The sequence below is a fragment of the Sminthopsis crassicaudata genome, chromosome 3 (genome assembly GCF_048593235.1).
Source record: "Sminthopsis crassicaudata isolate SCR6 chromosome 3, ASM4859323v1, whole genome shotgun sequence".
In the NCBI taxonomy this organism is placed as follows: domain Eukaryota; kingdom Metazoa; phylum Chordata; class Mammalia; order Dasyuromorphia; family Dasyuridae; genus Sminthopsis; species Sminthopsis crassicaudata.
Genome location: NC_133619.1, coordinates 391,686,544 through 391,710,907, shown reverse-complemented (window position 1 = coordinate 391,710,907; position 24,364 = coordinate 391,686,544). Strand labels below are relative to the sequence as shown.

Here is a 24,364-nt window from a genome sequence, read left to right as displayed (position 1 = left end):
TATATGATGACTAATTCTGATGGATGTGGTCATTTTCAACAATGAGATGAACCAAATCAATTCCAATGGAGCAGTGATGAACTGAACCAGCTACACCCAGTGAAAGAACACTGGGAGATGACTATGAACCACTACATAGAATTCCCAATCCCTCTAATTTTGTCCGCTTGCATTTCGGATTTCTGTCACAGGCTAATTGTATACTATTTCAAAGTCTGATTCTTTTTGTACAGCAAAACAACTGTTTGGACATGTATGTATACATATATTGTATTTAATTTATACTCTAACATATTTAACATGTATTGGTCAACCTGCCATCTTGGGGGTGGGAGGAGGGGAAAAATTAGAACAAAAGGTTTGGCAATTGTCAATATTGTAAAATTACCCATGCATATATCTGCTAAATAAAAACTATTAAAATAAAAAAAAGAAAGTTAAGTATCTTAAGTACTGAGACAATTTTACTTCTTTTCTTGTATACTTAGCACTTAGAATGATGTTTATGCTACCAAATGACTATATTAATAATATGCCCCAACTCACTAATAAGAAAAATGCAATTAAACTTGAAGTTCCAATTCACACACTCATTAAATTGACAAAGATTAAAAAAAAACCCAAACAAACAACAACAAAATAGTTGTGTGAATTGATAAAGAAAAACACCACTTCACTTGAGATGTATCAATTAGAATTGGAATGTTCAAAGTCATTAAACTACTCATATTCCTTTGATTTATATTTACCAAGAAGCACATATCCCCAAATGATCTAAAACCTAGATAAAGCATTTATAAGTACAGAAACATTTGTAACAGGTTGTTTTGTTGTAGAAAAAAAAAGGCCATCCAATAGTGTATCCATCAGCAAATGGCTAAACAAATTGTAGAACATGAATATAACAGAATAATTACTACACCAATCTATCCAGGATGCTAACATTATTCTGTCTTCCAACTACATAAACTGTGAATGGTTCCTTTTGCCTTTTATTTATTTTTTAACTGTCCCTTAGCCCATATTCAATCAATTGCCAAATCTTGACAATTTACCTTAACAGTAATTCTACCATGTAACCCTTTCTCACAATTCATTCAGCCATCACACTGGTGTAGGTCCTTAAGTTTTCAAATTTGTCTTTCCAGATAATCTTATAGGGATAGCTGTCAGTGACTATCCAAAATCCCAGATACAATCAAATCACTCCCTTACTCAATAAATTCCAATGGCTCCCTATTCTCTCTAACTTTTATTTTTATATCTGGTATGCACTTATGCATTTGTTTTCCTGATAAGATTTAAGCTACTTGAGATCATAAACCATCTCATTCCTTGTATTTGTAATTATTTCCTACCACAATGCACTGTGAAGTAGAAGGAAATTCATTTCAATATGTGATTGATTTCTAGGGCCAAGAATAGTCACTGTAATTAATCTGGTGTCATCTCGCTTTTATCAGTGAAATTAGATGGCATAGTGCAAGAATAGAGTAAGATGACTTGAGTTTAAATTTTGACTCAGACACATCTTAGTTCTATTGACCCTACACTTACACATACTCTTTCATTCTCAATTTCCTCATCTTTAAAATGGGTAGAACAGTACTTACTTCAAAGGATTGTTGTGAGAATAAAATGAAATAGACACAAAGTTCTTTGTAAACATTACAGTACCAAATTAGTGATTATTATTATGTTGCTATGTTGTAGAGGCAGATCATAGGATCATAGAGCTAGAATTAGAATAAGCCTCAGGATGATTTAGTTTATCCCCAGGTTGCCTCTTTTGACAAAAGAGAGTAAAGAATTTGCCTGAAGTAATGCAGAAAGAAAGCACAAAATTTTAACATTCACCTTAGCTAGAGTAATCTTTTTACTTCTATAAATTTTGTTTGTCTTCCTGACCTTATTCTCTATCTCTTAATCATCAATTCACACAAATCATTCCATGATTCTACAAATTCTGAATATTCAATGTTTTTAATACAAAAAGCATGTATATTTTTGCAAGGCAATTTGGTCTATTATTTTTTTCTTACCAGAAAAAAGTAACGACATGAATTGTGTGTGTGTTTAATTCAGAAAAAAATCAGTCTAACAGTATATGGAAAATTCCACATCCAAGATGTCCTATCAACATCAACAACAATAAACAACAACAATAAAAAAGAACAAAGTACTTTTCCTCATTTCTAATTTCAAATTAGTTCATTATAACTATATAGCATTCAGATTTTTAAAAATTCTGTTCATTCATGTTGTTTTAGTCAGTCTATTTATTGTTTTGTTATTTTATGCACTTCACTCTGAAATTAGATGCCAACTTCTCTCCTCAGATTGAGTGTTTTATTGGTTGATGTCAAAAATATAAAAGTGACCAAGACAGTTTCTACAACGGAGATTACTTCGTTCAACCATCTGTGGAGTACAGAATACATAGCAAGGTGTTTTGGAGAAAAATGTTTGTGACAGGTATTCACTTTTTCAAACAAAATTTTAATAAAAGAAGTGATGAATTGGTGGGCAATATTTATTAGATTATATCTAGAAAATTTCAGTATTTCCTATGATAATGAATATGGTCATAAAAGTCTTTTTATTATTATGTTTCCATTGACATGATATGGATGCAAATCATAAAATAACATATATAAGAAGCACAATGACAGATACCAAAGGAAACCTAAAGGTACACAATAGACAAACAGATTCTGGTACAGACATGAAAAGAGCCAACTAAAAGACATGGACATGTATATAGGAAGAACACTACTAATTAAGATGGCAATGTGAATGGTAGTAGACTGATAATGAAGATAAATGCAAAAAGACAGAAATAAGCTCTTCCATCCAGTCTAAAAATGCATAAAAAGAAAGCCAGAAGCCAAAGAAAAGGTAAAGGAAAAGTATTAGAGAAGTCAATGATTATTTCAGCAAGCAAGTCACAAATAACAGTTGTTGGAAAAAAGGCGCCAGCAGAGAAATCACTTCAGGTAAATGGGCTGGCAGGTAAAGGCTCAAAGAAGTGTTATATCAAGGAGTTTAGCATAAAGTCCAGTAAACAAGCCAGAAGGCAGAAGCTGGGAGAGGAGTTCCATGAGGAAAACCAATGCTATCTTTAACAAATAGATCTGAAGTATTCTAAAATGGTGATGTAAGGGGGTCACAAGACAGTATAAGCTACAATAAATTGGTATCCTGAAACCAGACCTAAGTCCTTGATTTTAAGAATATAAGTTGGAGACAAAATCAAAACTTCTAAGTTGTTGAATAGGAAAAGGTATAACTACATATGAGAGGAACAATTCAAAGCCTGAATGCCAACTCAAGGAAGACAATACACCCAGTTTGATCTGAAAAAGAAACAGCTCCCAAATGTTGATTGCAAGATTAAATTTTAGAGAAAAAGACTTAATGAGGCATTAAGACGCAACAGTATCAGAAAATCGAGACAGTAGTTGGATTAAGGATAAAGGTGTGATAATGTCGCCCTCCCTATTTATGTGAAAAACAGCAGTAATGACTACAGAAAGGCCAAGTTAAAAAAAGGCATGGAAAAAAGGCATACCCAAACCATCTAACACTTTCAGCACATAAGTACAAAGCCCAATCTAATAATTAAAGCTACAAATGAGTAAACAGAAGAAAACACTGAAACTGATGAAGAAACATTTTGGATTTGGTTAAGAGATGCCCAAGAAATAAAGAAAATAAACCTTCATTAACTATAAGCAAAGCTTCAAAAGAAAAAAAAAAGTGGTTTGTCTAGGACTTATAAAAGTGAATATAAAAGATTATGAAAACCACAACAAAGAATTGAAAATGTAATGTGAGTTTGAGATAAAAATAAAAAAAAAGTATGATGATAAATAGAATTGAACAATATGAAATCAATCATTCCATGAAGCAATAATTAATACTAGAACAAAATTAAAAGATTAAAAAAGAAGAGTTACCAAAACCAACAAATCTGGAAAGTAGGCAAAGAAAAGATAAATTTAAGAGTCACTAGGTTTCCTACAAATTATATTTAAACAAAAAATGTTCATTTTTTGTATCATATTTCAAGAAATTATAAAATATTACCCAGATATATTAGAAAATAGAACAAAATAAAAAGAGAAAGACTCCAGTGTTTTCCTCCTAAAAGAAATTTCCAAAGAAAACATTCTAAATGTCATAGTTTAAAATGAAAGCTTCCAAGTTAAAAAAATAAAAATAATAAAAAGAATGGATAAGCAAAAGAAGAAATAAATTCTATGATTACATAAAAACAGATATTAAAGATAAAAGGTTGGAGCAGACTCTATTATGCTTCAGGTAAAGCCAAAAAAGCAGGGGTAGCTATCCTTATCTCAGATCATGCAAAAGCAGAAATTGATCTAATTAAAAGATAAGGAACTAAACTATATCCTGCTAAAAGGTAGCATAGACAATGAAGCCATATCAATACTAAACATATATGCACCAAGTGGTATAGCATCTAACTTCCTAAAGGAAAAGTTAAGAGAGTTGCAAGAAGAAATAGACAGTAAAACTATAATAATAGGAGATCTCAACCTTGCACCCTCAGGACTAGATAAATCAAACCACAAAACAAATAAGAAAGAAATTAAGGAGGTAAATAGAACATTAGAAAAATTAGGTATGATAGATCTTTGGAGAAAACTGAATGGTGATAGAAAGGAGTATACTTTCTTCTCAGCAGTTTATGGAACCTATACAAAAATTGACCATATATTAGTACATAAAGATCTCAAAATTAAATGCAGGAAGGCAGAAATAGTAAATGCCTTCTTCTCAGATCACAATGCAATAATAACTACATTCAATAAGAAGTTAGGGGTAAATAGACCAAAAAGTAATTGGAAACTGAATAATCTCATCTTAAAGAATGACTGGATGAATCAGCAAATTATAGGAACAATTAATAATTTCACCCAAGATAATGACAACGATGAGACATCATACCAAAATATGTGGGATGCAGCTAAAGAGGTAATAAGGGAAATTTTATATCTTTAGAGGCTTATTTGAACAAAATAGAGAAAGAGAAGATTAATGAATTGGGCCTGCAACTTAAAAAGCTAGAAAAAGACCAAATTAAAACCCCCCAACCAAAAACTAAATTTGAAATACTAAAATTAAAAGGAGAAATCAATAACATTGAAAAACTATTGAATAAATAAAACCAAGAGTTGGTTTTATGAAAAAGCCAATAAAATAGATAAAACTTTGGTAAATCTGATCAGAAAAAGGAAAGAGGAAAATCAAATTGTTAGTCTTAAAAATAGAAAGGGGGATCTTTCCACCAATGAAGAGGAAATTAGAGAAATAATAAGGGAAATAATAAGGCCCAACTTTATGCCAATAAATTTAATAACTTAAGTGAAATGGATGACTACCTCCAAAAATATAGGCTTCCTAGATTAACAGAGGAGGAGGTAAACTGCTTAAATAGTCCCATTTCAGAAAAAGAAATAGAACAAGCTATTAATCAACTCCCTAAGAAAAAATCCCCAAGACCAGATGGATTTACAGGTGAATTCTACCAAACATTTAAAGAACAATTAGCCCCAATGTTATATAAACCATTTGAAAAAATAGGAGATGAAGGAGTCCTACCAAACTCCTTTTATGACACAGACATGGTACTGATACCTAAACCAGGTAGATTAAAAACTGAGGAAGAAAACAATAGACCAATCTCCTTAATGAATATTGATGCTAAAATCTTAAATAAGATATTAGCAAAAAGACTTCAGAAAATCATCCCCAGGATAATACACTATGATCGAGTAGGATTTATACCAGAAATGCAGGGCTGGTTTAATATTAGGAAAATTATTAATATAATTGACCATATTAATAATCAAATTAATAAAAACCATATGATCATCTCAATAGATGCAGAAAAAGTATTTGATAAAATACAACATCCATGCCTACTAAAAACACTTGAGAGTATAGGAATAAATGGACTATTCCTTAAAATAATCAGGAGCATATATTTAAGACTGTCAGTAAGCATCATATGTAATGGGGATAAACTGGAACCTTGATCAAGAAATCCACTGAAAAAATCATAGTGACTTTCACATCAGAGTTGCACAAAAAGTCATACAGGAAATGCAGACTAAAGGAAAAGAAATTACCAGGAGAGCCACCATGAACGCTCTTAAGACGTATATCATTAACACCAATATAGAACATTGACAAATATCACCTTGCAAGGCCTTGAAGTGAAAGCCTTGAAGGAAATTTCAGATTGTTCAGAGACTCAAAATGGGAACTCTGAAAATGAACATGAGTGGTAATAGTGAGTGCAAATGCAGCAGTATTCAGATGTGGACGCCCCAGATCAGAGTCTTGAAGATCAGGTTCTCTGACTAGAAATGTATGTATTGTAATGTTCTTTTCTCTAAAATAGAATCGTTCTCTGGGAGATCTCTTGGGGAGCTTGTGGAGGCAGCCTTGGTTTCAGTTCAGTTCATTAATTCCAAATGCAGCCAGGAGTTAAAATCCAGATCCTTTATTTTCTCCTTCAAAGTCTTGTCTCTTTTCCTAGGCCCGGTTAGCTTTCTTAAAGGGTTATCTCTCTCGTTGGTTCTGAGAGAACAAATGCTAGTCCTTTGTCTCTGCCAGCTTCAGCCTCTTGTTTTCCCAATGTCTCCAGCCAGCACAAAGGTGGAAGTGGGAATGAATCTTGACTCCGCCTCCCAGAGAGTGGGCTTATGGGTTTCTGTGGGCTTATGACTCTTCCAGAAGCCAAGCCTAGTTGTGAATCTCCTGGAAGTCTATGAGTGGGCTTGTCCTTTCCTCCTTTTATGTGCTCTCTAAAGATGTGAAGTCTAATGTGTGAATTAAGGTGTGAACTCCTTTAAAGGTGTGAACTAAGCACCTTGTTTCAAGTTCTGGCCCATAACAATGTATGAGGTGGGAATATGAGCACCCAGGGTCGCTTTACCCACAATTCCAAAGGGCATAAGTATATATCCATCATCATCTAGGAACCCAAACTACTCTACAGTGCTGGCTAATACTACTGACTACTTGAAAATAAAAATAAAAAGGCTTGATGGGGGGGACCCTGAAACTGTCCTCTGACTCTAGAGAGGAGAAACTCTCCTCTTGGAGAGGCCTGCCTCAGGGAATCAAGAAAAAGTGGTTTCATTCTGTTATCTTGGGAGAACTAGTTGCATCCTCTATTGAGTTGAGTCAAGGACCACTCCTACTTAGCTCAAACTTAAGTGGTCTCATTCTACTGGAAATCTAGGCCTGGGGGAAGTGACAACTTGGAAGGAATTTCATTCAATTATCTCTTATCAACTATATCAATATCAATCTGAATTATCAATCTTTTATAAAAAAGGCAATTTTAAACTCATAATTTGCAGAGGTCCGAAGTGGCACAGCTGCCTACCAGGACCCCTGATCTCTGAGAAGAGACACCCTCTTCTCAATGTCAACACCTTTATCTCTCTGTCAGGACTGACTTCTTAGTGCCAATAAAACTTCCCTTTTGCCAGTCAAACTTTTCAAGTTCGTGAATTCTTTCATGTTGAACCTGTACTGACCACCTCAACTCTGCACTACCACTAACCACATCAGGCCGACTTCCAGATTTCTATATCTCTTATAGTATTCATTACAGTTCAAGTGAGCTATCAATAAAAGTTTATCAAATTACAATGTATCTATTCATTAATATATTGTAAATGATGGCAATAGTATTGAAACAGGTCTTAGATAACTTAAGATTAAGTTACATTCTGTTGGAATCAGAATTTTGCTCCAAAACAAATAGATCTCAAAATTATTGAAAATTTGCTCGAATTAAAAACAAAACAAAACAAAAAGCCTGTCAAGATTACCTTAGGTTTGTTTGGTTTTTTTTGTCTTGATTTTGAAATTCTCTTTCATAATTATATGCATCTTGACTTTTTAAAATAAAAAGTGCTCTTTAAGTAGCCATAATTCCAAATTCTGATATGGAAAGTTATTTTTTTCTTGATAGGAAATTGGATCAAAACAACCTTTTATTTCAGGAGTTTCTACGAATATCACTTCTATTACTTTCACTAACTCAACAACACAAGAAGATTTTTCTTCAACTTCTAAATAACTCAAACCTTCTAAGAAATATGTAAAGAGTTAAATGACTCATCTAATATTAATAATGAAGCAAGAAACAGAACTTTACATTTGACTACATTGAGTATATTAAATCACTACATAAAACTGTCTTCTAAAATATGAGATTAATTAGAAATCAGAAAATCAGAAAAACTCTTTAAAGATGTTATTTAAAACATGTTATTTTTCTTTCTTTTTTTGGTGTAATCAAAGATATAGAAAAAGACAACAACTTTGATTTATCAAACTAATCCCAAATGAAAAATGCCATGGGATGTTTTTCATGGGAAACCACAGAATAATGACCAAGTATTAGACTTATCCTAGAATACTACACTTATCCTTTTTGTGAGAAAACAAAAGATATCCTGACAAACACATATTATACATTTCTACTTGCTTTTTTTTCCCTATGTGCTCTGTCATGTTAGTATCATATTTTATAGAACTGCTGTAATAACCTTCTTACTTGTCAGGAATCAAGCATACACAATAGCTAACATAGTATAAATAATAAGGAATCATCTTTTCTACATTAAACAATTTTTAAAATTTAATTTAATTTTTGCTTCCAAATTCTCTTCCACCCATCCCCCCTTCTAGTCACTGAGAATGTAAGAAAAAAAGTCACAAATATGCATAGTCATGAAAAACAAATTCCCACATCATCTATGTATGCAGACTAAAGTTGCTGCACAAATCTTGATTTAAAAGTCATAATCTTATTCATTAGCTTAGAGTCTCATATTGTACCAGACTCAGAAAGTTTAAAATTAGCATAGCATTTTAATCATAATTTAAAAGCTAAACCTTGTAAATATTTTATACTTTAGAATCAAGGAATAAAATTAGGGAGAAAATATGGAAGATTTAAGTAAAAAACTCAAGACTTTTCAGATACTAACAAAAGAGAAAGATTAGTAGAGCTAATCAGAGTAAAAAGAATAAGATCTAGTAATATGTTAACTATAGCAGGATGAAAGATATAGCTATTTTACTTTAAGGGGTCTTGTGGACTTTTAAGGTGAACAATAAGAATAAGGATTATTTGCTAATCTGTAGTTAAATACTTAAGGAAACCTTTCTACTTGAACTCATTAGCTTCTCTGCTCAGTATTTTTTCTTATTTTGATTTCCTCTTAGTAGTACCCCCTTAAGAATTTCTTTTGAAAGTCTAACTTTATCCAACAAAAACTAGGGACAGAATAAAGAAGTAACACTGTAATTTAATCTTATTATTCTTGGTTGAGCTTTTTTTTTCCTTCCTGATTGGCATTTTCTGGGAAATTCTGTATTTGGAGTTAGAACTGTTGAGTGTACTCAATACAGCAATTTAAACTTAAACCAAGGGGATATTATGGCTAATCAGAGAAAGGAATTTGTTTTCTCAGGTATTAATGGAGTGGAGAGAAACAGTCCTAGCACCAATGAATGGAGGTTTGCAGAAATGGATTGAAATTATTCAAAAGATTGGATAACAGAAAGAATGAGATAAAGTCTGGAATTGTTATTTGCTGAATGAAGTTTAAATGATTTTCTAAAACAAAGAATTAATGCTATTACCTACACTAAAATATTTTTCTTGTTGCATTTTGGGGTGGGGGGGGGAGAAAGTCCTCATCTTTACATTTAAGGTCCTTTACAATATGGATCCCACCTACTTTTTAAATCAAATTTCATTTCATTTCAAATACTCTCCAGGCATGTACCTTCTAGTCAAAGAAGCCTGCTAGCTCTTTACCCAAAACAATAGTCTACCTTCCATTATATCTAGACTGTATCTGCTCTAAACTTTTACTCTCTAAAATCCAGTTTCCTTCAAAGAATAAATAAGGTGCCACTGTTCATTACTTAAATGATTAACATTTCTTTTAAAAATTATTTGTATGCATCTAACAGAAATTTGTTTACAGACATATCACATTCCTAAGTAGAACATAATATAGTGTTTGAGAAAAGTATTATTTCAACTCTACATCTCACACAATTGTATAGTGGATATACTAGACTTGAAGCCAAAAAACCTGAGGTCTTCCTGATCACTTACTAACAATGTGAGCAAGTTAATTTACCTTCCTTGTGAAGAAGGGACCCCAGGACTCTGAAAATCCTTGAAGGAGAAAATCTCCTTCAATTCTGTTCTTAATAAGGGACACTGCCCCAAGTCTTTTTACTTTAAATGAATTTAAGTTTTGACTGCTTGAGGGAGGAATGAAGAGAGAACCCCAAAACTCTGAAAAATGCCTAAAGAAAAAAACTGTTAGAATTCTTACAAGGTGCTAAGTCAGTGGAATTGATAGAGACAATGGTTGTTTAGCAGAGTGCTTAACAGTTCTCTAGATGTACTTAGTACTTAAACAGTTCCACAAAATTCACACTTTTAAAAGAGTATATATAAACTAGGAGCCTCAACAGGATTGACTCCGGGAGATTCACAAGCCAGGATTCAGTGGAGGAGATTCACAAGTTCAGCAGAACTGAGTAAGACAGAAAAGTGGTGGCAGGGCTGTCCTGTGTAGAACACTGAAACCAAGATCTGGAAAGCCTCCAGAAAACTAGCTGAGCCCCAAGTGAAGAAGATAAGATTTTGAAGGAGACAATAAAGGATTTGAACTTTTAATCCCTGGCTGCACTTGTGATTACACTGAATTGAAACTAAGGCTGCCTCCAGAAGCCCCCCAAGAAACTTGCTCCCAGAGAACAATACACTTTAGAGAAGAACATTACATTTTGGTGCCTGAACATGGGACAGACAAGATCCTGATTTCAGTGGAAAAGTGTCCTCTACCCAGAAATTAGGGTGAGTACAATAAGGAAACTTTGTTAAAGGGCTAAACTAGTGCTTCAGCTAAAATGGGACAGATGTTTAGAAAACAGCCTGCTTTTCCTCTTCAAGGACAATGTGTAGAGCGCATTGTCAGATTTATGAAAAGCGAAGGTTTGATTATAATTTGGGAGCAGATCATTTAACTTTTAGAAACTGTACAGTACATATCACCTTGGTTCTCTATGGAAAAAGAATTGAATCCAGACAAGTGGAAATTAGTAGGAGGGCAACTATGTCAATACAACAACGATAATGGACCTGACTCAATTTCCAAAGAAACACTTTATACATATGACTAATACAACTGGGGAAATTATATAAGTTATAGAATAAGGAAAAAGAAGACAGAGCAAGAGGGGGAGGTGCCAATTAAACTAGGTGAAAAAGATGAAGAATCTGATAAGAATGGAGTTAAGTACAATTTTGAGTGTGATACTTCATAGAAGGAGAAATTAGGTCATTCCCCCTCCCCTGACCTATTTCCCTCAATTAACCCTTATTGGGTGGAGGGAGAAGGAGGAGGGGGAGAGGCAGTGACTTAAATAGAATCACCTATTAAGCAGCCTGTGACAAGATTACAAAAAGCACTGGTCAAGGCAAAAAATGAAGGACAGAATATATCTGATTTTATAGATGCCTACCCTGTGATTGAAGAGTTTGACTCTTCGGGTCAAAAAAGAAGATACACTCCTTTTGATCTGGAAAAAATTAAGGACTTGAAAATCCTTATATCATCTTATGTTAAGATGTTACTAGATAGTTTGGCTTATGAAATCCTAACCCTCCAGTGACTGAAATCCATAGCAAGGGCATGTTTAGAACCTAGACAAAACTTGTTGTGGCTTTTGGAGTATCATGAATTATGTAGGATTCAAGCCCAACACAATAGGCAAACAGGAATTAATGTACAAATTACTTTTGACCAACTAGCCAAAGAAGGTCAGTATGGAGAGAATTCAGAACAGATTAATTACCCCACAACAGCTTATGAACAGATTGCTACTGCTGCAACAAAAACTTGGGATTCTCTTTCAGAGAAAGATGGAAGTAAAGCCTTCACAAAAATGGAGCAAGGTCCCAATGAACCCTTTGCAGATTTTGTGGGACATTTGCAAACAGCTGTCACAAAAACTATTGGAGAAAATGCAGCTACAAGAATTATGAACAGACAACTGGCTAAGGAAAATGCCAATGAGGTTTGCAGAAGAATTATATGAGGACTACAAAAAGATGAACCTTTAGAGGAGATCATAAGATGCTGTGCCACAGTGGGCACAAATGCTTATTACACCCAGACTATGATGAACATGGGAAGACAGGGTCCCTCTCTTGGCAAGGGACTTATAGAGAAAAACTCGTCAATGTTTTCAGTTTGGAAAAACAGGACATCTGAGAGCCCAGTGTAGATATAGAGATAAAGTGAGAGGATAGGGTGAGAGAATAAAACGCAAAACCCTATGTCCAAAATGCCACAAGGGCTTCCACTGGGCCTTAGAATGTAGATTGACCCAGGGAAATGAGAGGCAGAACCCAGTTCCAAGATACCATACAAAAGACAGGTGGGGCATGATGGAAGCTGAGTTTATACCCAGAGAGTCTTTAGAAGGTCTGATGTGATCTGTCAGCCAAAAGGGACTGTAATTGGGGAGAATACAGGTTTTTTTAAACCAACAGGGCTGTGTCCAGTGCAAACAGCTCCAATGTAATTGCCAGGTGATGAGGAGAGATCTAGAAAATAGTAAATAGAACGGACTAGATAGGTTAACTGCCTGGGAGAGAGGGTTTGCTTATATTCCTACAGATGGAGAATGAAACAGATGGGTGGCAACGAGCACCTGGAGACAGACAGAAAAAGAGAAAAATCTGGAAACAAAGGAGAAGACCTAAGAACAAAATCTGGAGGAATAATTGGATTCCTTAACACAAGATGAGACTGTTGCAGGACTTGAAAACCAGCTGGAATCATTGGATTCCCTAACACAAGATAAGCCTATTGCAGGACTTTGAAGCTTACAGGAATTATTGGGTTCCTGTCACATGAACTAACAGGCAATAGATTCCTTTTGGACTATTTCTAGGACTTATGGAAATGTATAATTCCTCATGTTGATTCATGTTATTTGTTACATCAATACTAGGCTTTGTTATATTATTATGTGCTTATGTAATTATGTGTAAAACCTCCCATATTGATGGATTTATGTATACCTGTTTTAAGTGAGCCCCTTCAGAAACCTGCTAATCTGATTTGATTTCCCATTTCCTTTGGTGTTTTCATCTCCCTTCCTGAGACATCAGGGAGGGCACGATCACCTCCTTTTATGGTGTTTTCACCCCTTTTTTTTGAGGAATCAGAGAAGGGATGATCACCTTATTTTTGGGGGTTCTCATTTCCTTGAGGGATGTCCCAACCACCTATGTTCTAAATCAAAAGAAAGTGGGAGATGTTAAGATTCTTACAAAGTACTAAGACAGTGGAACTGATAGAGACAATGGTTGTTTAGCAGGGTGCTTAACAGTTCTCTAGGTGTACTTAGCACTTAAACAGTTCCATAAGATTCACATTTTTAAGAGATCATATATAAGCTGGGAGCCTCAACAGGATTGACTCCGGGAGATTCACAAGCCAGGATTCACTTGAGGAGATTCACAAGTTCGGCAGAACTGAGGAAGACAGAGAAGTGGTGGCAGGGCTGTCCTGTGTAGAACACTGAAACCAAGATCTGGAAAGCCTCCAGAAAACTAGCTGAGCCCCAAGTGAAGAAGATAAGATTTTGGAAGAGACAATAAAGGATTTGGATTTTTAATCCCTGGCTGCCCTTGTGATTACAATGAATTGAAACTAAGGCTGCCTCCAGAAGCCCCCCCGCAAAGAGACCTGCTCCCAGAGAACAATACACTTTAGAGAAGAACATTACAGAAAACCTTGTTCATCTCTGCCTCAGTGAGGGGACTCCATCCCAAGCACAAACAGTTTCATCTTTGTTATTTGGGTGGAGATGGCTCAGTTCTGAAATACATTGAATTCAATTCACATTCTAACCCTAGCTGAAACCTATGGAGGAGCTGACCTGGGAGTCCACCCCCCCCCCCAGCTCCCTTCAGCTTGTAGCCAAAAACCCCTATTATAAAAGAGCCAAACTAAAACCCTCTCTTTGCCATGCTTGGCAACCCAAGGAGCCTCTGTCCTCTGGAATATGGTTTCCAGTACTCCTCTTTACTCTCACCTATTTCCTTAACTAGACTAGACTTTAACCTTCCGTCCAATCCCCATAATAAACCTCTTTTATCAATCTAGGTTTTCAGGTGTGTAAATTCATTTACAGGGGATTCTAGCTCCACCAGAAGGGAATCCTAGAAATCCGTACCCTTGTACTGCCACTAGACCTCATTGAGACCTTATTTAACTCCCTGACCACCAGTAACTCTAATTTCATTTGGGTACCCCAAATCTAAACCTCATTACTTGGAGTTGTTTCCAACAATGAGAGGATTGGATTCAGACTTTAAGGTCCCTTCCAATCTTACATTTAAAATTTATGATTTATTTAATGCCTAGGTCTCATGCTTCCAGAAGCATAGATGTCAGTAACATCAGAAAAAATAGTTTAAGCTGAGGCTACTTTAGGAATCCTTATAAAAGCTATACAGATGCTGTGACCAGGGAGGAGTCTGGATAAAGCTAATATTTGATGCACCTTTGCTTAACTCCAAAACTGTACTCTTGATATAAAATTCCTGACATTGGGGAATTCTTTAAAGCCAGAAAAAGGTTTCATATTTTAACCCTATGAAACCATCTTTTAAATTTTTGGCTGTGTATGTTTTATTTTACCTTAAATTCAATATATATTGAAAAATTCCATATTTTGCTCTCATGGAATAATAGAAGTAAAAGACTGCTTATAATAAAAGAATGTCATTTTACTTCCAGGGGCAGCATGGGGGTCATTATAGGAGTTCTGAAAAGTACTGAAGGCAATCTGGCCTCAATTTCGCTTTCAACTCTGGGTCCAACTCATTATGTATCCATATGCCAGAAATGTTACATTCTAATGGATAAGCTCTACAGGTTGTCCCACCAATGCTTGTGAATTTCCCCCAGGTTGCAACTGAGAAATTTTGGTTTATCATCCAACTGGCCTTTCCTGTGTGGACAGTAAGGCCAAACTCTTGATTGATTACAGATCTCATCTTGAAGACTTTTGCCACATTGTGTGCTTTGATGCAACTAGTTCAAATAATGTCATTCACAAACAGGAACAACTTAAGGACTTAGACATCTACAGGGAATCATTCCTCAACGAGAACTGCATTAATTTCTTCCATGCCAGTGGCAAATAGCACTGACATGTACCTATCTTCCTTTATCTATTTTGTGGGATGGAAGAAAAGACATTCATTTAGTGGCTACTATATGTTTGGCATTGCATTAAAGTGTTTTAAAAATATTATCTTATTTATGTCCAAAAACAATGTTTTTGGCCTTGAGGTAGATTCAAGTCCTTATTAAATCTTACTTTTTGGGAAAACTAACCTAAATAGGTTCACAAGAAAACAGTGAAGACTAAAGAGGAATAATGCCAATAGTTCTTACCTCTCCAGGAGAGTAAATTATCTTTGAGACAAGGGAGCACACAATTTCCAGTCAGAATTAATTGTCCAAGTCTCAAGTGCTGAAGAAAAGTCAAAAATTCGAGTCCTGAAAAATAGGATTTAATGATCATGAGAGATCACTGTAACCTTTGAAAGAACAGTTTTCACAGAATGATGGAAATTTTAAGTCAGATTGTAGGAGGTTAAGGAAAGAATATATATTATTAATGCTGAGACAGTGGAACACATTAATGATATAGAGACTATTTTTCAGAGGGAAGGTCTGACATTGTGACTAAATTCAAAGAGGAAATGCAATGCTATCATCAGACTAAGGAAAAACAATCTCCTTCCAGCTGTTAAACTTCCTGAATTTGGAAAGGCTTTAATTCATAATACCTTTAATTAAAATTCAAAACCATTACAATATCTATTGGTTACCTTTCTAACTTATTGGTTCTGCAATTGTCCATTTACACTTTAGTCCTCTGTTCCCATATATTTGTGAAATAAGTTTTTCCCTACCTTTCACTTCTGAGATAACCCAATAAGTTGAGAAAAAGACCCATTCCAATATCAAATTATGATTAGTAACATTATTTCAACAAAGGCCTAGTGCTTATGTTGAAATAGTATTCCAGGTCAAAGGTAAAATACATATTGAGGATCTTTAGATATTGTATAGCAATTAGGAATCTTATGTCTGGCTACAGGTAAGTTGATTTAGCATATTTTTCTTCATGAATATCATACTTTAAAAGATAGTCCTTTCATAATCAAGGCTTAAGTTTTTAACTACTGAATACAGGGAGTTTAATCAATAAGATAAGCTATTATGAATTTTATTGTTTTCATTGGGATATTTTTTGTTGGTTTAAAACTAGAACAAAAAAGTATTAAGTATAAAAATCTCATCTGGTATTCTACTAAAACTAAAGATACTAGAGTCCTGTCTCAATCAATCTCTAGTGTGTAACTTATTATCAATCATGTAATGTAAAAAGTTAACCCTTTAGATAAAATAAGTGATATATGGGTAACATTGAGACTTTACCATATTTATGAGGCATATCAAGAAAATGAATTAGCTATAGAAATATTAAATATAGTCTGAATGGATAAAAGAGTTGATTGAAACCAGTTCTATCATTTAATAGGCAATGTATGATCCAGAAAATTCATAAAATAAATGGGTCAATTACTCTAATTCTTGAATTTCTAGGTATTTTAGACAATGTTTCTTAGATAAATAGTTGCTCTGCTTATTCTAGGGAATTAAAGATTGGAAAAGATTCTGTGTAAGGAATAGTATTTTCTGATGTAGCAAATTCCTTCTATAGAATGCTATTTTCCCTTTATCAATGATTAGGAAATTTGACCAGAGCCTATAGGAGTGATCCAATTTTATTTCTCAGACTTAGGCAATGTCTATGAAGCCTTTTAAATTACTTTTCTTAATTGTCCCATATTCCAAGTTTTAATTTAAGGCTAATTTTGCAATGTTTCTCATGAGCTATGCTGCTACTTCTAACCCTGATTATACTCAGAAGAAATGTCTTAAATTACTCAAAAAATACATTGCAGGTATGTTATGGGCCAGAACTCTAAACTTGAAACAAGCATACTTGCAAGGTACTAACTAAGTAGAATTGATGAGACAATGGTTATCTAGATTAGCATGGTTCAGTATGATTGATTTAATCCTACAACAAATAATGGTTTTCTAGAGATATAATGATTGGATGATATTCAGTGTGAAGCATATAAGTAGGGACTGAGATCTAGAAAAGACAAGCATGCTAGAAGCTCTCCTAGCCAAGGAGGCAGAAATTCATTTCACCTTCAGTTAGGTTCCTGGTGGCTGGCCTGGCCTCCTGCACTTCCCCCACTAAGACCAAAGCCAGACTGAAAGGTGAATGAATTGGTCTTCAAGGCTCTCTTGCAAGAATTTAAAAATGATCTTAAAAGACAAAAGAAAAATGAGGAAAGGAAATGAAAATATTGCAAGAAAGTTTGGAAATAGAAATAAAATAATTGTCTGAAGAAAACAACTTTGAAAAAAAGATTTGGCAAAATGGAAAAAGAGAACAACTGTCTACATTAAAAACTAGAATGGGGCAAATGAAAGCTAATGACTCTATGAAACATCAAGAATCAGTCAAACAACCTAAAAAGAATGAAAAAAATAGAAGAAAATGTGTAATACCTCATTGGAAAAACACCTTACCTAGAAAAGAGATCCAGGAGAGACAATTTACCTGAAGGCAAACAACCCCCCCCCCCAAAAAAAAAAAAAAAAGCTTTGAGACCATTTGTTAAGAGATGACCAAGGAAAACTACCTTGATATTCTAAAAATAGAGGGGGAAAACAGCATTGAATGAATTAAAACAATCCATTAATCACCTCTGAATCACAAGAAAAAAACCCAAGAAACATTATTGCAAAACTATGGAACAATAATCTCAAAGGAAAAAAATACTGCAAACTGTCAGAAAAAAACAATTCTAGCATCGAAAAGTCACAGTCAGGATTTCCCAGGATCTAGCAGCTTCTAAAATAAAGGATTGGAGGGACTTGGAAAACCATATTCTGGAAGGCAAGGGATCTGGAGTTACAACCAAGAATTAAGTACCAAGAAAGACTGAGCAATATCTTTCAGGGGAGGAGATGGATCTTCAATGAAATAAGAGACCTCATCATTTCTATTAAAAACAACAACCATAACAACCTCAACAAAACTAAAAGGAAATTTTGATCTTTAAACACAGGACTCAAAAGAAGCATGGAAAAGTAAACAGAGGGAAAATATAAATTTAAAGATTAAACTGTTTATATACCTAGATGGAAAAATGATATCTGTAACTCTAGAAAACTGTATCTGTTACTGGAGTAGCCAAAGGGTGAGGGTGGGGAGCATTTCATGGACAGAAGATGTGGTTGTGAATGAACTCTGATGTGATGATTGGAAAGAAAAAGAAATTAAGGGGTGGAAAAAGATCTGTACTGGAGGAAGAAGAAAGGGGAAGTGCAATGGGACAAATTATATCACTTGAAAAGGCACAAAAGAACTGTTAAAATGTAGTGAAAAATGGGAGGAGGATAAGCATTGTCTGATTACTTGATCTCATCAGTTTTTGACTCAAAGAGGGAATAACTTAATCATTCAATTGGGTATAGAAATTTGTCTAATCCTACAAAGAAGTAGGAGGGAAAAAAAGGGAAGGCAGAAACACTAGGAGAAAAGGGCAAGGGGGGGAGGGTAGATAGAAGATAAGATAGTGGGTAGGGTAGGCCAAAAAATAAAATGATATTAAGGACAAGGTATAGACAAGAAAAGTATATAAAGAGAAGAAAATAGGATCAAGGGAAGTAAAAAACTAGTAATCATAAATGTAAATGGGATGAACACTCATATAAAACAGAAGCAAAAAGCAAAGTGAATTAAAAAACCGAATCCTAAAATGTGGTGTTTACACAAGAAACACATTTGACACAGAGAAACAGCCAGTAAGGTAAAAGGCTAGAACAGAATTTGTAATGCTTAAGCTGAAGTTTAAAAAAAAGCAGGAGTGGCAATTCTGAGCTCAGATAAAGCAAAAGTTAAAATAGATCTGATTAAAAGAGATAAGGGAAGAATGTACTCCTAGATAAAGGATACAATAAACAAAAAAGTAGTAACAATACTAACTGTATATGCACCAAGTGGTAGACCATACAAATCTCTAGAGAAGATATTAAACCAGCTACAAGAAAAAGTATACAGCAAAACTATATTAGTGGGAGACCTCAAACTTACCCTCTCAGAATCAGATAAATCTAACCACAAAATAAACAAGAAAAAAATAGAAAGGTTAATATAATCCTAGGAAACCAAGCTATGATACACCTCTGGAGAAAACTGAATTGAGACAGAAAGAAATATACTTTTTTCTAAGTAGTACATGGCACCAACACAAAAACTGACACCGTTATTAGGGCATAAAAACCTCACAATCAAATGCAGAAAGGCAGATATAGTAAATGGCTCCTTTACAGATTATGATGCAATAAAAAATTCATTCAATAAAGGGCCAGGGAAAAATACACTAAAAAAAAAATAAGTAATCTAATTATAAATAATGAGTGATTAAACAACATATCATAGAAATAATCCATAATTTCATCCAAAAGAATGACAATAGTGAGAGAAGATATCGAAACTTATGGGATATGCCATAGAAGTTATTAGGGGAAATTTTAGAGAAAGAGGAAATGAATGAATTAGGCATGCAACTAAAATAGCTAGAAAGAAGAAGAACAAATTAAACCCTATTAATTAGAAAATTAAAAATTCTGAAACTCAAAGAGGAGATTAAAAAATTGAAACTTCTGAATTAATAAAATTAAGATGTGGTTTTATTAAAAAAAAAATCAACAAAATAGACAAAACTTTGGTTAAGTTGATTAGAAACGGAAAAGAAAAAACCAAATCACCAGCATCAAAAATGAAAAAGTTGAACTTACCACCAATGAAAAAGAAATTTAACCAATAATTATGAGCTATTTTGCCCAACTGTATGTCAGGAAACCTGACAATCTAATCAAAATAGATGAATATATATATTTAAATTAAAGCCTTTTATTTGTCAAAGCATATTCATGGACAATTCTTCAACATTAGCCCTTGCAAAACCCTGTGTTCCAATTTCCACCCCTTCTTCCACACCCTCCCGTAGATAGCAAGTAGCCCAATATATGTTAAACAAGGTAGAAATATATGTTAAATCCAATATATGTATACATATTTATACAATTATCTTGTTGCAAAGAGAAGCAAAATAAAATGCAAGCAAACAACAACAAAAAGAATGCAAATGCTATGTTATGAACCACACTCAATTCCCCCAGTCCTCTCTTTGAGTGTAGATGGCTCTTCATCACTGAGCAACTGGAACTGGTTTGAATCATCTCAATATAGATGAATATTTACAAAAATAAAAATTGCCTAGATTAATAGAACAGGAAGCCATTAATGAACTTCTTAAGAAAAAATCTCCAGGAGACTTACATCAACTGATGCTGAGTGAAACGAGCAGAACCAGAAGATCATTATACACTTCAACAATGATACTGTACGAGGATGTATGCTGATGGAAGTGGATTTCTTCAACATAGAGAAGAGCTAATCCAATTCCAATTGATTAATGATGGACAGAACCAGCTACATCCAGAAAAGGAACACTGGGAAATGAATGTAAACTGTTATTTTTACCTTCTGAATCCAATTCTTCCTGTGCAACAAAAAATTCGGTTCTACACACATATATTGTATCTAGAATATACTGTAATATATTTAACATATAAAAGACTGCTTGCCATCTGGGGGAGGGGGTTGGGGGAGGAAGGGAAAAAATCTGAATAGAAGTAAGTGCAAGGGATAATGTTGTAAAAAATTACCCATGCATATGTACTGTCAAAAAAATGTTATAATTATAAAATAAAAATTAAAAAAAAAAAAAAAAAAGAAAAAATCTCCAGGACTAGAAGGATTTTTAAGTGCATTCAACCAAATCTTTAAAGAACAATTAATTTTGATACCATGTAAACTATTTGGGAAGATAAAGAAGGAGTACTGCTAAATTCCTTCTATGGTACTGATATGGTATCATATGGTATTGATAACTAAACCAGGAAGAGCCAAAACAGAGAAAGAAAATTATAAACCATTTGCCCTAAAGAATATTGATGCAAACATTTTAACTAAAATATTAGCAAAGAGATCATAACAACGTATCAGCAGGATAATACACTATGACCAAGTGGGATTTATACCAGGAATGCCGGGCTGGTTCAATATCAGGAAAACTTTTACCATAAGTTACCATAACAATAACCAAACCAAGAGAAATCATATGTCAAAAGCTTGTGACAAAATACAGCACTCATTCATATTAAAAACACTAAAGAGGGGGTAGCTGGATGGCACAGTGGATAGAGCACCCGACTTGAAGTCAGGAGGGTCTGAGTTCAAATTCAGTCTCAGACACTTAATGCTTCCAGCTGTGTGATCCTGAGCAAGTCACTTAACCCTATTTGCCTCCCAAAACAGAATAAAACAAAACACCAGAAAGCATAGGGATAAAGGGACCCATCCTTAAAATAATTAATATATAAAATATACAGCAGGCATTATTTGTAATGCAGAAAATCTAGATGCCTTCTCAATAAGATCAGAGGTGAAACAAGGATATACATTATTATTCAACACTGTACCACAAATATTAGCTTTAGCTATAAGAAAGAAAAAAAAATTATAGGAATTGGGATAGGTAGTGAGGAAATAAAACTATCATTCTTTGCAGGTAATATGATGGTATACTTAGTGATCCTAGAAAATCATCCAAAAACCTAATGGAAATAATTAGTTAAGTTGCAATATATAAAATAAATCTATACAAATCACCAGCATTTCTATATATTCTTTACAAAGCCCAGCAGCAAGATAAAGAAAGAGAAATGCAAAATAAAATATTTGGGTATCTACCTTCCAAGACAAACTCAGAAACTATATGAACACAATTACAAAACACTTCTCGGGACGGGAGCCAAGATGGTGGGGAAGATACACTTGAATTTCTAAGCTCTTTCTTACCCTCAATATCAATTATTTAATTCAGCCTCAAAAATAGCACTGTACTGGTAAAAATCACGAAGTTTAGAAATACAACAACTTACCAGCTGAAGAGAATCTGGGACTTCGTCAGAAAAGGTCTGTAATGAAGGGTTGGGGGAAAAAGACCGGCACAGACAGTGATAGACTAAAGGCTAGCTTACTGTGCTGATCTGGCTGGGGAGGCCTCTGGAGTTAGAAAAGCGAGACAGAGGACTCTGGCAGGCTGATAGCTTCACTCTGCTTGCAAAACAATAGACAAGCAGAGAAGTCAAGGCACTTAAAAAAAGAAACTACCATAAACTGCCTATACCTACCCCAAACCTGAAGTGACTCAGCACAGATTGTGGCACACTTTTTGCTTTCGGGGATTTTCCTTGGGGCAGTTAAGAACCTGCAAGGCAATGGGACACAGCCTGGGGCAGCCTGTAATCTCACAGTGGGGGGCTCGGCCTGAGGCAGTGGAACTTTCACAGCAGCGAAACTCCCACAGCAGTAACTGTGCTTCCTGGGGCAGAGACATTTCTTGTCTATGCTGGGGGTTATTCACCAGTCAGCTTCTAATATCCACGGGGAGGGGGGGGAAGGGGGAAAAAGGGGGCTTTGGCCAGGGGTTATGATGCTTTCACTGTTCAGCCTCTAGCCTCAGGATAGTCACTAGGCTACACAGTAGGGATTCTTCACTGGGCATACTCACAGCCAGGCTCTGAATCACTTCTGGTGGGGGGGAGGGGAACTCTCTCCCAGAGCATCCTCGTACATTTGCAGCCTGTTCACAAGACAACTGCCTTCCATATCTCTGTTCTGTAGAGGAAGCTGGTAACCCCTCACTCAGAAAGCAGACCCCACAGGTTTTTAAAAATGAGTAAGAAATTGAAGAGAACGTTTGACAGCTTCTATACAAAGAAAGAGAGGGTTTCCAACTCCAAGGAGGCTAACAGCAGACAGCCTCCAGATAATACCTTGAAGGGGAATGATACCTGCCCTCCATCATATAACTCTCTCCTAGAAGAGACTATTAAAAAGTTAAGAGAGTTTGAAGAAAAATGGGGAAAGGAAGCTATGCTAGAGAGTAACAACATCCTGAAATTTGAATTGGAAAAGATAAAAAATTCACAGGAAGTACAGGGAATCAAAATTTGTGAACTGGAAAAGGATTTTTGAATTGGAAAAGATAAAGAATTCCCAAGAAAATAGGATTTGCGAATTAGAAAAAGAAAATATCTCACTAAAGAGCTAAAAAATGTGTGAAGAAAAAAAATAACTCATTAAAAATTAGGACTGAACAAATAGAAATGAATGATTCATTGAGACACCAAGAATCAGTCAAGCAAAACAAAAAAAAAAAAAAGAAAAGCTGGAGAATAACGTCAAATATTTACTAGGAAAATTGATAGACCTGGAAAATAGATCTAGGAGAGATAATGTGAGGATCATTGGACTTCCTGAAATTTATAAAAAATAAAAATAAAAATAAAAATAAAAAAAAAAAGAGCCTAGATTCTATTTTACAGGAAATCATCAAAGAGAACTGCCCAGAGATAATAGAAACAGAAGGGGAAAGAGGCATTGAAAGAATTCATCGAACACCCTTCTGAAAAAGACCCTAAAAAACAAAAACAAAACTCCACGGAATATTGTGGCCAAGCTGCAGACCTATCAGACTAAGGAAAAAATATTGCAAGCAGCCAGGAAAAAAACGATTCAAATATCGAGGTGCCACAATAAGGGTCACTCAAGATCTGACTGCATCCACATTAAAGGACTGAAGGGCCTCGAATCTGATATTCCAAATGGCAAAAGAACTTGGAATGCAGCCAAGAATAAACTACCCAGCTAAGTTTAGCATTTTCTTCCATGGAAGAAGATGGTCATTTAATGAAAGAGAGGAATTCCATTTGTTTCTAAGGAATTAACCAGACTTAACCAAAAAATTTGACCTCCAACCACAAGGCTCAAGAAAAGCAGAAAAAGGTAAAAGGAACTCTTGAGAAGTGTATTTCTGTTGTGGATATACAGAAAGTCCACGTGGATAATTTGATTTTACTGATATAACATAAGAAAAAAAGGGAAGTAGAAAGGGAAAGGAGATAGTATAAGAAAACAGGAAAAGGGGAGATAAAAAAGAGGGAAACTATATCCCAGGAAGAGG

The 24,364-nt window shown here is 34.7% G+C and overlaps 1 protein-coding gene across 23 annotated transcripts in view; it reads right to left on the bottom strand.

The window, feature by feature from the left end:
* MBD5 (methyl-CpG binding domain protein 5) overlaps window positions 1-24,364 on the bottom strand; it is a 395,786-nt gene that overhangs the window by 273,192 nt on the left and 98,230 nt on the right. For 17 of the 23 annotated variants that reach the window (XM_074302158.1, XM_074302143.1, XM_074302145.1 and 14 more), the window contains one exon: window positions 15,564-15,668. The exons of the other annotated variants lie outside the window; for them this stretch is intronic. The gene's annotated coding sequence lies outside the window, so the exon portion shown is untranslated. The remainder of the gene's footprint in view (window positions 1-15,563; window positions 15,669-24,364) is intronic. 23 annotated transcript variants of the gene reach the window in all.